General features: G+C 45.2%; 1 long non-coding RNA gene across 1 annotated transcript; it reads right to left on the bottom strand.

Annotated features, from left to right (window-relative positions):
* Window positions 1-619: 619 nt before the first annotated feature.
* LOC129644871 (uncharacterized) lies at window positions 620-10,387 on the bottom strand. The gene is made up of 3 exons (XR_008711025.1): window positions 10,288-10,387; window positions 1,552-1,813; window positions 620-791 (listed from the first exon to the last, which is right to left on the bottom strand). It is a non-coding gene; the product is annotated as an uncharacterized LOC129644871 (long non-coding RNA).
* Window positions 10,388-10,627: the final 240 nt, after the last annotated feature.

The raw sequence follows: 10,627 nt of genomic DNA, 5'->3' as shown, positions 1-10,627 counted from the left end.
AGCCACACATCCAAACAACCACATCTCTGAGAAAACACTTCCAAAGGCTTCCTATTGCCTCCACCACCAGAGATACTTACATGGTTTACTCCTGGCCTCCTGCCTTATTGCCTACAAGAAGTCAGTACCCCATCCACATTTCCTCGGCATGCAAAGCTGCACCAGTACCATGAGCACCACCCCCCTGCCCGCCCCTGTGCTGGAAGAATCCCTCCTCCACTTTCCATCCAGAGACCTCCTACCTATGTATCCTTCAAGACTTTGCTCAATTCACCTGGTTCCAGAAGCCCATCTTGAGGCCTCCAAATCCTGACTCTGACGCCTACCTCCCCTTTTCCCCACTCCTGGAGCATTTAACACAGCACTGATGACACTGGATTAGAGTGTTTCTTTATCTGTCTCCCCAGCTCAGACTCTGCGACTGTTGGAGGCAAAAGCAACATACTTTTTCTCTACCTGTCGTAAGTGGCACAATCAATGGCTGCTGTACAGAAGTCATTCAGGAAGGTGTACAGTACTAGTATAATAAGAAAGAGGATATTAATAAAAATAGCAACTTACATTTGAATAATTTGAATTTAAGTTTCACAAAATGCTTTCACAAACATCCTCATTTAATCCCAAAAGCAATCGATGTAGGTAAGTAGGACTGAACATGTAATCCTCGTAGCAAATGTGGACAGTTCGTCTCAAAGGGAGTAGATGGTTTGGCCAAAGTGGCAGCTAGAGAGAGCCAGGTGGGTCTCTGGAACCCTCCTCTTCTGGCTGGAGTGTCACACTTCCCTCATTTTCTGCAGAAATGGACCAGACTTTGAAATGGACAGAAATGGAGCTGTACTTCCTAAAGCCTGTCTCTGTGGTTGCCTTTCCCTGCTGACTTTCAAGGGCAAATTAAACCTGGATCTAGTCTCAGCAGTCCATGCACTTTTGCCACATGTATAGCAGAACCACTTTGGAACTGCTGGAAATCTGTTGTCCTCATTCCCGCTTTTCTGTCTTAGACATGTAACCGAGTCTCCCAGGGCATGAGAACCGGAAGTCCCTTCCTTCCTCCTGTATACTGAGTGCCAGAATTGATGCAGTCAAAGGCAAGGTTTCTTTACATGTAAAGCTTAGTGACTCTCGGCACTAATGAACTACCAGGAACTTCTCAGAACCCAAAGTTAGAAAGAGAATGGGAAAATCCTAAACTTTAAGAGGAAAAGTATTCAATTTTGAAGATCATATTTGTGTGGGCTGGTTTAGGAATCATTCTTTAGTAGGTGAATGAGTCACACCATGACCCAGAGAAACCAGTGGATATAAGTGTCTAAGGGTGTAACAGAAGGTTCCAAAGTACCATCCATGGAGGCAGCCACACCATAACAGCTGCCAGGACAATGTGGCTGTTTGCAACAAGATCAATGCAGTCTCTGTAAGCAAAACGTCCCCCGAGCCACAAAGCAGTTGCTAAATTTCCTGGTATAGTTTGTTTGGGCTTTTCTTTCCTGTCTGTGACCACTGGTGTTTTGCATCCCAGTTTTGTGTTAGATTGCAATGAGCATGTATTACCTAAGGGTAATACTCTCTCTTTCTTCAGAAGAGAGAGTTTGTTGAGTTCACTTGCAGCTCAGGATGCAGTACCAGAAGTGAGGGGGCGTCTGGCACCAGTAGGTCACTGGTCCACAAAGCAGCTCTTGGTTGCAGCTGACTAGTTAGTCATTCACCGGGGATTCATGCAGCACCTACTCTGTGCCAACACCGTTCCAGACACCAGAGTTTCTACAACAAACAAGACCGGCCAGGCCTCGGCTCTCAAAGTGCACACATCCCACTGCGGAGAAGACAACCGAAAAAGAAAATAAATAAATGAAAGAGAGAACATCAGCTCATGGTAAATACTAAGGAGCAACTAAAATCAAGTGCTGTGATAGAAGGGACAGAAGTGTGCCTGAGGCCTAATTTGGGATGAATGATCAGGGAACACCTCACTGAGGAGGGGACTCCTGAAGCCAGGAAGGCCAGTTAAACCAAAACAAACAAACAAAAAACCCAACCTGATTTTGCAGACCCGGTCAGTGAAGGTCAAAAATGTCTGTTCTGGCTGACCTGGCAAGTTCTGTAAATGGCTGACTGTGATACCCAGGGCCACAAAGAGGACCAATGTCATTTGCTGCTGTTTCATGAATACAGTTACTAAAAACTTCTCCACAGTTCGCAAAGCACCAGAAATATTCAAGGTAGAAGCTGATTCAAAGAAAACTGATGAAATCTCTTTGTTTTCTGCAGGAAGATGTGGGGTCTAGGGCACCAGCCTTGGTTTTGTATTCATGTGTTCATTCCATAGATATCTTCTGAGCTTTCACCTTGCACACAGGGGTGGGCTGGGAACCCTGGAGATGTAGTGGTGAACAGATGCGAAGGCCTTCAAGGAAGTCACAGTCTAGAGAGGGCTATGGCGTGTGGACCATATAGGAGGAAATGTGCTGAAAGCCATCATCCCAATACCCTATGCTGGTCTAGCCAGGAGTCCTTGTCCATGGTTCTGTATTTGTCAATTCAATCATTTATCAAATATGTATTGTATACCCACTGTGTGTCAGGCCTTGAGCTACAAAGGACAATAAGGCAGAAGGGGGTCCCTGGTTTCTAAGGACTTAAGCTGTAGTCAGGAGGAAAGAGACAACAAAACGTTACACAAAGAAATTAACAAGGTAATTTCTATACTGATGAAGTCTTCTGAGGAAATTAAAGTAGGGCATGAGATAGCCCTGGGGAGGGAGATGTCCTCTAGAGAAGACTGTGAAAGGTGGGAGGATTCAGCGAGTCAAGATCTCAGGAGAGAACATGACGGGTAGGGACATGGCAGGGAAAGTCCTGCATCAAGAAAAAGCAGTGGCGTGCTGGGTGAACAGCAAGGCTACATGCCTGAAACATGCTGACCAAGGAGAGTGGGGCCCTCACTCAGCCTCGGGAGAGCTGGCAGGTCACAGGGGACCTTGATGGTCTCAGTGACAAATCTGTGTCCAACCCTAAGAGCAATGGGAAACCACTGGATCAGTGATGCCTAATAGAGAATAATGTGTGATTTAAAATGTTCCAGTAGCTACATTTTTTAGAAGTACAAAGAAACATTAATATTAATTATAATATTTAATCCAATATATCCAAAATATTACTTCAGTATGTAATTCATGTGCAAAATTATTAATGGGGTATTTGACTTTCTGTTCTGGGGAACTAATACAAAGAACTGACTCATTTGAAAAGACCCTGATGCTGGGAAAGATTGAAAGCAGGAGGAGAAGGGGATGACAGGATGAGATGGTTGGATGGCATCATTGACTCAGTGGACATGAGTTTGAGTAAGCTCCGGGAGTTGATGATGGACAGGGAAGCCTGGTGTGCTGCAGTCCGTGGGGTTGCAGTCAGACATGACTGAGCAACTGAACTGAACTGAACTGAAGTTTTTGACAGAGGTGTCTGTCATACTGAGAGCACTTCTCAATTCAGATCAGCCACATTTCAAGTGCTCAGCAGATGCCTGTGGCCCATGACTACCATACCGGCCAGAGAAGCATGGGAAGGTCTAATGATCATCACCCCTCAGAGAGCCAGGCTCAGGGTTATTTCATTTCTCCCTTCCCCCAGCACCTACCTGCTATCATCATCCACCAAGAGCTTAGATAATTCTCTCTCAAACCACTGCTTATCTCAGTGTCAACCCCAGCTCAAGTATCATCAGTATTTTGCACATCAGTGATTGCTACTCCTCAGAATTGGATTTTTGCCTTTGCTCTAATTCTGTCCATCTCTTGCCATTGAACTACTGATATTTCTGCTAAAACACAGCTCCCTCTTCTTCCTCCTCCCATCTGAATCTTCCATAGCTCCCACTGCCCTCACTGACACAATTAAAACCCAGGTCCCAGCTTCATCTTCGTTATCCCACTTACACAGTGACTTATGCAAGTAATGAAAGTCATGTAACTTCATTTTCCTTAAGCACTATGAACACATATCCTTAAACACTATGAGCAACTATAATCAAGCATTGAAAGCTTTTGGGATTTTGCTTCTGTTTACTACTTTCCTTTAATAGTAATTTTCCTCTCTGTAAAAAAAAATGTTTTCTATTTTTTTATTTGATATTTTTTTTTCTTTTAAAGTAATTCCAGGGACCTGCAACATTTGGGTATGAGTTGTTTACTTATTGTTTGATTTCTTGGTAGTTATCATCCTGCAAGCCAACTGCTAGCAATAGTGATATAAGTCAAATGTACATAATCAGGCATCACATGGGATACGTGTGTACATAAACATTTCAGCTAAAGTAAATTTAATTGTATCTTGAGCCACCTATGAAATTACTTGAAATTATAAGAAACTCTATGAGCTATAACAAGCCAAGGCTGGAAACCTCTAAAATCCTCCTTGACTTTGGTTATGACCTTGTAAGATCAACTGAGCTGACATTTTTGAAGTACAGTTGAAGGTCATTCCTCATTTTTTTCTTTTTCTTCTTGGTTGAAACATTTAAGTAGCTGAATATGTAATTTTTGCAGATCCCACTCCTAAAGAGCCATCAAACCCAAAATTCACATGATGTCCACATGTCCACACAACTGTTCTTGACTATTTATAGATGTGAGATATGAACTCCAGAAATAGACTGGATGTGAAATAAGTCATAAATTGCTATTGAAGGAAGTTTGTGCTTACATCTCTGGAAAGGAATATTAAAAGACAAGGAGGGGTTCACAAGCTTGCTCCAGCTGGACTCCCCATTCCCTAAATCTTGTCTATCGACTTGATTCTAAATTGCTTTGAGAACCTACTTCTGTTCTTTGCATATATCTGAGTATAAATGAAGATCTAATAGTACTTTTTGTTTGTCTAACAGGCACATAAAGGCACTTCTACTTGCCAGACCATGGCTTCCAGGGTTTTTCTAAGAAAATCCATCAACAAAGTTTGTAAAGCTCATGGCTCCACAGGCTGTCTAGAGATCTGGTCTTCATCTTTTCCATGCTTCCTTGCAGCACTGAAAGAAGCCTCACTGAGTGCCCACTGTGTCCTCATGCTGTGTCACTGTGGAGAGACGTAAGAGTGAGACGCCAGTCTCTCCATCTCTGAAGAATTCAGGTACAAATAAAAAAAAAACTCAAAAGGGGGCCCTCTGAGGTGATTCAAGCAAAATGAGCACATTTTTTTTTTTCTGAAAGACTGGAGAGTCCAGGCAGTTTGGCAAGAGCAGAGGGAGAAGAGAGGTTAGAAGAAGCCCCAGGGCTGGGTGTGGTTTCCAGTGCGAAGGCAGAGAAAGGCCAGGTCTGACCAGTTTCATGTGCTAATGAGTCACAATCATCAATCAGTTTAAGGTCCAAGAAAAACTTGTCTCTTTAAATCCCCTAGAGGGGTGCAGGTGGAGTCAGAACCAGACCTGGAGATGGATCTTGCCCCAACTCACTGTGACCTTGGTAATGTCACTTGCCCTCATTTAACTACGGTTTCTTTATCAGTAAAATGGGAACATTGGATCATACAGTCCCAGGAGTCCTCCAACTTTGAGACCCGAGTTCCCTGAATTGCCCTCCCAGGAGACCTGCTCCCTGAATGAGGGTCAATACATATGGACCTGTGAACTACGAGACTGTTTATGCCATGTTGCAGTTAGATGGCTGTGATCCATGGATTGTAAGTCGACATTAACCTGCCCTCAGAAACAGAGCCCCTTTCAATTGCTCATTTCTCCACCCTTCTCCCCAGTCTCTGCCCAGTTCTTATTCTGACCTCCTTTGTCTCCCTCTACCCCTCTCTGTCTGGTTCATGTTTTAACCATTGATTCAACAACCGTCTTAGCACCTGCTATGCCCACCCAGTACCCTTCTCTCCCAGCCCTACTCTGGAGTGAACTTGTAGGTGGAAAGGGAAGAGGAGAAGGAAGGGAGACTGGGCTGTCCTGCACTGTCAGGCTGGTCCCAAGAACTTGATGTTGGGTTCCTGAGCTCTGGGAAGGCCCTGTCCCCCTGTGGGTGGCCCCCACAGCAGCAGCCATCCATTTCCTGGATTTTCGCCAGATTCCCTGGAGACCAAGGGGGAGTTCCTGTTCCCAGGATCCCACCACTACCAACTCAGCCTTTCAAAATGAAACTGGAGACTCCCTCCCCCTCACTCTCTCCCCAGTTCTTTTCCCTCTCAGGTTAAAGCCTTTGCGGACCCTTTGACCTCCTTACACTCCAGGATAGTTGGGTGTGTAGATGAGGGAGGTAAGTGACCCCAAGAAGTGGAAGGGCGAATGTGGGCATGACAGACCGCGAGGAGGGGGCACTGGACCCCAACAGAAGGTCAGAGCTGTGAAGGAAGTTGTGTTGGAGGATAGAGAATTAATGGAGTGAGGCCCCTGGCCAGGCCTGACTGACTACGCAACTAGGTGTCAAGGTTCAAGTTACCTGACACCAGCTGTCATTTTTCTGGCACCTTCAAGCCACCATCTCTCCCCTCCCTGTGACTCCTTATTTCTTTGACCCGGGAGGGGCTGTGGAATCTGAGACTCAGAGCTGGAGGACACCTACCTCAGGAAGCTGGGGCGAGCCCCTCTCATCCCCGCCCGGTGGATGTGGCTGGTCTGGGCCCCGCCCCACCTGGAGAGTGACATCTCTCTGAGGTGGGAGCCACTCCCTTCCCATCTGTCCTGTGCGAGCCATATCTCATTTTTCGTGCTCCGGAAGAGTGTTCCTGTGTGTAATTAAGGAGGTGTTGAAGGCAGGAAAGGAGATTTTGAATCAGGGACCCAGGGCTGCCCAAAGTCATTGCAACTTCTGACTGAAAGAGGAGAGAATCTCTGAGTTGGGGAGAGGAGGGTTGCTGAATTGGTGGTGGGTGTGGAGAGAAACAGAAAGAGAGAGGTAGAGACAGAGAGAATGAGAGTGATTTATGCTATTCTGAGAGCAAAAGCTTAGACTCTGGTCCCTCCCCACAGCCTAAGAATCTCAGTGTCTCAATCTCTCTCTTTCAGCCCATCCCCCTCCCCGATGCCCCTCTCCATCTTCTTTTGCTTCAGTGGTTGCATTACCATTTGCCAAGCTACTTGGGACCTGGGGTGTAACTTCAGCGCCAGCTGCAGTCTTCCCCCTGCTCTAGGAATTGTACACGTAAACCACTGAGAACAGAGCCCTCCTCACCAGAAACAGCACACAGGCTTTTGCTCAGCCTCTGTGGCCTTGGACCAGCTCCCGGGAAAGGCCCCTGTCTGGAGACAGGCACCCACACAGCCTGCCTCACTGCAGGGAGCCCCTACCTCTGAGGGGAACAGACAGGCAGGCCGAGCTCACCGGTGACCCTCACCCTGGGCTAAACTGGGTCCAAGGCTTCTCTCCCAGGGGGCCAACCACTTAAGTCAGTGACCTTGAAAAAGTTATTTTTGTCTCTACAGACTTCCCTTTCCCTGTTTTTAAATAGATCAGAGATTTATGCTGCTTAATTCATAAAGAAGGTGCATGGAAAAAGGCTGACTCGTTCTGAAGTGTTTTTGGCTTCCTGAGAAGAACCCAAGGTTCCAGGAAACCTCCTTGAGCCACACAGACTCATGCGCACACACAAGCATGATGCACAAATCTGCCCTCATGCTCACGCCACACCACACCCATTCCCCAACGGGGCTGGACTGCACCAGTCACTGTACTCTCAAGTTGCTCACGGTCCAGGAGGGAGACAAGCACGTAAACAAGTACAGCCAATACAGAGTGTTAGCAACCGGTAGGAAGGAGAGAACACAGGGCGTGAGAAGGCTCAGAAGAAGGAGAGTTTCTGCTTTGTGCGTGGCTTGGGAGACAGGGGTGTGGAGGCTCTGAGTGGTGAAGGAAGTGTGGGATTTTATCACTTGGACAAGAGGGGCTGAGGCTGGTGGCCTCAGTCCATATCTTCCAGCAGAAGGAAAACGTGTTCAAAAGCACAGAACCCCAGACCAACACAAAAGAGTCAGGGCACCATGAATTGTCCCTCCCTCGGAGCTGGACCACAGGAGGGAAGCAGAGCACTAGGACATGAGCAGGGGAGGATGGAGGCTGGATAAGGAAGGCTGGATTCTGAAGGTCATTGTGTCCCAATATTTGCAAGGGATTTCTATACTAAATTCCAATATTCTTCTTGAACCTTTAAAATGTAATAGTCTTACTCTTCTCTCTGCTGATTGAGAAATTGTGTAAGCATGATGGGCATCCAAACCCCCCTCAGTAACCCTGAGACTCCACCCACCCCCATGCCTGTCTCCACACCAGCCTGGATGTTGGAAAGCATTACTTGGGAGGACCATTTAATGTATCATTCAGGGTGGTTCACTTTGGGAAGTGAAAGTGTTTACAATGAATAACTGCACCAAGGCAACAACAACACAACAAGCAAGAACTGAGACCATTCTGGGCAAATCAGGATGCCGGGTAACCCTAGCTAAAGATTTCAGGCTACCACTGATGGGTTTTATAGATGTAAATGGTGTGATTAGATTCATGGTATTGGAACTGAGTTACTCTCTGATTTTCATTTCTTCACAGAACAGAGGGAGTAAGAGGATAAGGATGGTCCAGATGTTCTCAGAGGTCCTTTCTAGCTCTGACATTCTATAAATCTGTTTGGTAGGCATTGGAACAGTGAGAAGGGTTGGATAAAAGATAACTTCAAGGAAGTTTTGGGGGTGGACTGCAATTCAACCTAAACCGTGAAGATACATACCAATATCCTGTGTTTTCAGTTGAAACCCAATGAAAGTGCCCAAGAAAAACACTCCCAAGGAAACTCCACTCATCCATCCATTCAGGAAGGGAAAGGCGATGCCGTGAAAACATTCCATTGAAATTAAAGCCCTGCTGCCAGTCAACCTCTCCCACAAGTCCTAGCCCTCCCTCCCTCCTCCTCCTGACTCCGACAGCAAGCAGGTGAGATGTGAGTGGATCTATAAAAGGATGTGAGCTTGAAATACTTAAGTTAGTGCTGTTGGCTCAACCGCCATAACAATCCTCTCCCTCTTAAAAACCCTCTCACAGAAAAAAACCTTCATGGCCCCTCAGTGTCCTGAGAATAAAGCACAAACTCCTCAGTTACCATCTCAAGACCCTTTACAATATGAAGACAAACCACTTTCTTCATGCATTTTTTCTTCCAAGCTAATTGGAATTTGTGCTGCGCACCCTTTATTCTCTGTAGGTGCTAACTCAGCTTATATACACCCTACTTATCAAAATTATATCAATAAATTTCATCTCTTTCATGAAGCTTGTCTATCCTTCTCCCTCTCTTCTTTCAAGTTACTTAAAGACTTATCTTTCAAGATTCCTATATACTATACTTCTAAATAAAGGTATAATTAATGAGTGTAGGTATCTATCTCTGAATCCTCTTTCCTGAGGAACTAATAACAAGTGTGGTGTAAAAAGTTTAGATGCGTTTCTGTGTGTCTCACGTTAGGCTATTTACATCCAGTTTGGAGACACAAAGGAGCTAGAATTAACCAAATGCTTTTGAAAAAGGATAAAATTGGAAGATTATGGTATCTGATCACAAGACTTATTTGAAACCTACAGTAATCAAGTTAGTGTGATATTGGTATAGTGATGATGGGCAGATAGATCAATGGAAAAGAGAGAATCCAGAAATAGATCCCACATATATAATCAATCAATTTTTGAAGACAGGCAAAAACAATTTAATGAGAAAATGTTGACCTATTCAACAAATTGTTCTGGAACAAAATTGGATGAACACTGCAAAAAAAACCAAAGAACTTCGACTGATGCCTCACATCACATTGAAAAAATAATCCTAAACAGATCTTACTCTGAATATAAAACCTAAAACTATAAAACTTCTAGAAGAAATATAGGAGAAAATCCTTGTGACCCAGGGCTAGACAAAGATTTCTTAGCTATAACCCCAAAATTCTAGTATTTACATTACAGAAAATCAGTAAATTTGACTTCACAAAAATTAAGACCCTCTCATCAAAAGACAAGGCCTCCCAGGTGGCACAGCGGTAAAGAATCCACCTGGCAATGCAGGAGACGAGAGAGACGCAGGTTTGATCCCTGGGTCGAGAAGATCCCCTGGTATAGGAAATGGCAACCTGCTGCAGTATTCTTGCCCGGAAAATTCCATGGACAGAGGAGCCTTGCGGGCTACAATCCATGCAGTTGCAAAGAGTCACGGTCTTACTGAAGAGACACCACTAGAAGAAGAGAAGGGTTTTCATTTGTTTGTCCATTTTGTTCTAACCTCGTCAAGCCCAGCATCCTCCACAATCTAGCCCAGCAAACTCACAATGTGCTGGATCATCTGAGTGGGAGGAGAGGTAAATATCCAAGTCCAGTTTCTTGAGACTTGCACCAATTACTTCTGAACCACAAGTGGTCCTTTGGAATAGGATTAAGGGACTGGTCCGCAGGGCCTTAGAACTGGAAGGAGCTTTTAGGGGTCTTCTGGTTCCACTCTCCTCTGACATATCTCCTGGGATGGAAAACTCCCACTGTTGACAAATATGATGCAACTAGCTACATTTCAACAGGAAGAAATGGAAAGAGGACAAGAAGAAATGAGCGAGCAGTCCTCTTGAACCCATCAGAATCCCTATCCTTTCTTTCAGTGTGATTCGGCAGGAATC

The sequence above is a fragment of the Bubalus kerabau genome, chromosome 2 (assembly GCF_029407905.1).
Source record: "Bubalus kerabau isolate K-KA32 ecotype Philippines breed swamp buffalo chromosome 2, PCC_UOA_SB_1v2, whole genome shotgun sequence".
In the NCBI taxonomy this organism is placed as follows: Eukaryota; Metazoa; Chordata; class Mammalia; order Artiodactyla; family Bovidae; genus Bubalus; species Bubalus kerabau.
Note: the sequence above shows the minus strand (reverse complement) of the source record. Positions and strands in the feature narration are given on the sequence as shown.